Raw genomic sequence first — 4,539 nt, 5'->3', positions numbered from 1 at the left:
AATGTATGAACTAAAACTACACGAGATGGATGAATCTCATGATGAGTGAAAGAAAACAGAAACGAGTATGTCATGTATGATTCCATTTACATGGAATTCAGAAAACAGTTAAAACTGAATCTAGGGTGTTAGAATTGAGGATATTGTTTGCCCTTAGGGTGGTTGTCAACTAGAAGGAGGCATGGGAAAGGCAGTTGGGTACTGGTTACACTGATGTGTTCATTTTGTAAAAGTTCATCGAGGCTGGGTATGGTGGTTTATGCCTATAATCCCAACACTTTGGGAGGCTGAGGCGGGTGGATCATGAGATCAGGAAATGGAGACCCTCCTGGCTAACACGATGAAACCTCTCTACCAAAAATACAAAAAATTAGCCAGGTGTGGTAGCATGTGCCTGTATTCCCAGGTCCTCAGGATGGTGAAGCAGGAGAATTGCTTGAACCTGGGAGGTGGAGGTTGCAGTGAGCCAAGATTGTGCCACTGCCCTCCAGTCTGGACAACAAAGCAAGACTCTACCAAAAAAAAAAAAAAAAAAATTCATTGGAAATACACTTATGATTTCTGTCCTTTCCCCTATATGTTCTATCCATATTCTATCTCCCAGTAAATAGTTTTTTTTTTTTTTTAAAGTAAACCAGCCATGTCTCTTCCCTACTTATCACCCTCAGTGGTTTCCAGATAACACAGGCCTTCCTGAATCCCCCAGTGGAAGTAGCTACCCCCACTCTGCCCCAACTTATTCTCTATCACATCATCTTCTTACCTACTGTATTAGTTTTCTAGGGCTGCTGTAGCAAAGTACCGCAAAGTGGGTTGTTAGAACCAGAGAAATATATTGTCTCAGAGTTCTGGATGCTAGCAGTTCAACATTGATGTTCCTTCTAAAGGAGTCAGAGAAGTATCTGTTCCAGACCTCTCTCCTGGCTTCCAATAGCCTCAGGTCTTCCTTGGCTTAGAGATGACCCTGTGTGTCTCTTAACATCATCTTCTGTCAGACGCAGTACATGTCTTTCTGTGTGTCCAGATTGCCCCTATTTATAAGGAAACAGTCATATTGGTCTAGGGCTAACATTAAAGACCTCATCTGCAACAATCCTATTTCCAAAAAAGGTAACATTCACAGGCACTCATGCCCCATTTACTCCAGTCCACTCTAATGTGATTTCTCAACTTCAACATCTTTCGGGGGACAAAATTCAACCCATAGCATCTGCCATTATTTGAAATTATTAACCAAGTTATTAACCAAACATTGGTTACATGTTTATTGTCAAATTATCTCCTTGAGAATGTAAACTATTAGAACAGCTCACCAATATATCCTCTCAGACCTAGAATAGGGACTGACACATAACAGATCCTCAATAAACATCTGTTGAATTGATGATTTAGGATATGTTGTTGATTATTCACAATCCCTCAAGCACTACATGCAGTGACTATGTATACTTCCCAAGTGGGAGGGCACACACAGCATTTACAATGTGCCAGGCATTGCCCTCTGTTCATTTATCACACTACACTTTATAATATATACTACTGTATACTAAAATTCTGATTTTGTAAATGAGAAAACAAAGCCCAGAACAGTTGAATACATTGCACAATGGTTGGTGTATGGTAAAGAGCGAGGTGGTCTCAACTTCCAAATCCTCAGTTGTAACATGACCTCTCTAGAAGCGCCTTACTTCTCTATGCTTTTCTGAGATGGTGTTAGGGACAGCCAAATAGGAAGAAACCTAGGACTATGAGGCAGCCACACCACGACTAGGTGAGAATTCTCTGGGGATAATTCCAGTCACCACCCCACAGGGGCTTTCATGCTGAAAGAGCCAAGAGGAAGAAGAACTGTAAACACTATCTCTAACTAGTCACAAAGCCAAGAGAAAAATCAATTAGTTCCACATATCACATTCGATACCAACTATAAGAAGACCACATACGTTTAAAAGAAAAGAAAGACACTTCTGAAAGTGGGAATAACTTTCTAAGCAATATACATCAAGAAAAATGAGCAAATTTGACTTGAAAATTTGGAACTGTTTTGAACATCTGGAAAAAATGTTAAAGCATACATGAAAAATTACTAAAAATATTGAGAAAAGCCGGGTGCGATGGCTTACGCCTGTAATCCCAGCACTTTGGGAAGCTGAGGCTGGTGGATCGCCTCAGGTCAGGAGTTCGAGACCAGCCTGGCCAACATAGGGAAACCCCATCTCTACTAAAAATACAAAAAAATTCGCCTGGCATGGTGGTGGGCACTCTAGCCTGGGCAACAATAGCAAAACCTCATCTCAAAAAAACAAAAAAATTGAGAAAAATACTAAGAATCCAATAACTAAATAATCAAAGAAGGCAAACATAATTCATTAAAAAATAACTACTGCTTGAGCCCAGGAGGCAAGGGTTCCAGTGAGCCAAGACTGCACCACTGCACTCCAGCCTGAGTGACAGAGTGAGACCCTGTCTCTCTCTAAAAAAAAAAAAAAAAAAAAAAAAAAAAAAAAAAAAAGTAACTACAATAAGTAAGTATATGGCAAAAAGTTCAGCCTTACCAGTAATCAATGATGCTAATTAAAATAACAGAGGGGCAGGATGCAGTGGCTCACGCCTATAATCCCAGCACTTTGGGAGGCTGAGGCAGGCAGATCACCAGGTCAAGAGATTGAGATCATCCTGGCCAACATAGTGAAACCCTGTCACTACTAAAAATACACAAATTAGCTGGGTGTGGTGGCATGCGCCTGTAGTCCTACTACAGGAGGCTGAGGCAGGAGAATCACTTGAACCCAGGAGGTGGAGGTTGCAGGGAGCTGAGATCGCACCACTGCACTCCAGTATGGCAACAGAGTGAGACTCTGTCTCAAAAATAAAATAAAATAACAAGGAAGTGCCATTTTTTGCTTTTGTTCCCCAAGTATGTGATACCCAATACTGGCCAAGGCATTATGAAACAGGCTTCCTCATACATTACTGAGGCCAGAATATGATTATGTGCAAACACTGGAAAATAATTCCCAATGTTAAGCAAGAGACATTAAATAGCTGACACACTCTTAATTCTGTAATCCCAGTTGTAAGTAAGTAGCGCATCATTGCAGCATCATTGTAATCACCCAAAGGGGAAATAGAATTTCCAGCAGTAAAAAAATACACTCAGGTAGTACATTTAGTGTAGTATAATGTAGCCATGATAACTAAAAAACTGTGTATCAACATAGAAAAATGTTAAATTTAAAAAGCAGAAACCTGGGCAACAAAGTGAGACCACATCTCTGCAAAAAATACAAAAATTAGCTGGGCATGGTGGCAACCACCTGTGGTCCCTGATGCATGGGAGGTTGAAGCAAGAGGATTGCTTGAGCCAGGAAGTCAAAGCTACAGTGAACTGTGTTTGTTCATTCTGCTTCACTCCAGCCTGGGTGACAGAGTAAGACACTGTCTCAAAATAAAAATGAAATAGACAACACTACATATGATTTTGGGTTAGGCAATGGGTTCTTTTATACCAAAAGCACAAACATTGGACTTTATTGCAATAAATTGGACTTTATTGCACTTTTGGCCGGGCACATTGGCTCACACCTGTAATCTCAGCACTTTGGGAGGCCAAAGTCGGGGACTGCAAGGGGAGACAGGAAATGTTCTAAAATTGGATTAGGGTGATAGTTGTGCAACTCTGTAACTGTACTAAAATTCATTGAACTGTACATTTTAAAAGTGTGAGTCTTATGGTATGTAAATTATACCCCATAAAGTTGTTTTTAAAAATGAAATAAGTCCCTGTGTTCAAGACCTAGCCTTCTCATCTCATCTCATTCAAAGTGAAAGCCAGAGCTTCACAATCCCTATAAGAGCCTAGGCGGTAGATGGCTCAGCACCCTCACCCCATTTTCTATATCTCTTTTCCTTGCCCATCTCCTAGTCACACCAGTCTCTGCTAATCCCCAAACAGACACCCTCTGTGCTCTTGCTGTTCCCTAGGCCTAGAATAAGTTTCCTTCAGATGTATGCAAGAATTCCTTCCTCCCCTTCTTCAAGCCTTTATTTAAATAATATTTTCTTCGTTTTTTGTTTGTTTTGAGATGGAGTCTTGCTCTGGCTGGAGTGCAGTGGCCAGATCTCGGCTCACCACAACCTCCGCCTCCTGGGTTTAAGCGATTCTCCTGCCTCGGCCTCCCGAGTAGGTGCCCACCACTACACCTGGCTAATTTTTAAATTTTTGGTAAAGACAGGGTTTCACTATGTTGGGCAGGCTGGTCTCGAACTCCTGAGCTCAGTTGATCCACCCTCCTCGCCTCCCAAAGTTCTGGGATTACAAGCGTGAGCCACCGCGCCCGGCGCTCCTTGAATACAGAAAAATAGCGGAGCCTCCTCATTCTCTCGGTAGTTGGCGCCTACACTTCCCTTCGCAACCTTAGTCACCGGCTGAAGGCCACTGCTTTTTTCCCAGCCCGGCCTCTGGGGGCCGCCAGCGGGCCCGTGAGTCTGTGGACCAGGACTGCCTGCTGCCGCCGTGACGTCACGTCCGGTCTCGGG

This window comes from Saimiri boliviensis, chromosome 17 (genome assembly GCF_048565385.1).
Source record: "Saimiri boliviensis isolate mSaiBol1 chromosome 17, mSaiBol1.pri, whole genome shotgun sequence".
Taxonomy (NCBI): Eukaryota; Metazoa; Chordata; class Mammalia; order Primates; family Cebidae; genus Saimiri; species Saimiri boliviensis.
The sequence above is the reverse complement of the archived record's forward strand: the minus strand, read 5'-3'. Positions refer to the sequence as shown.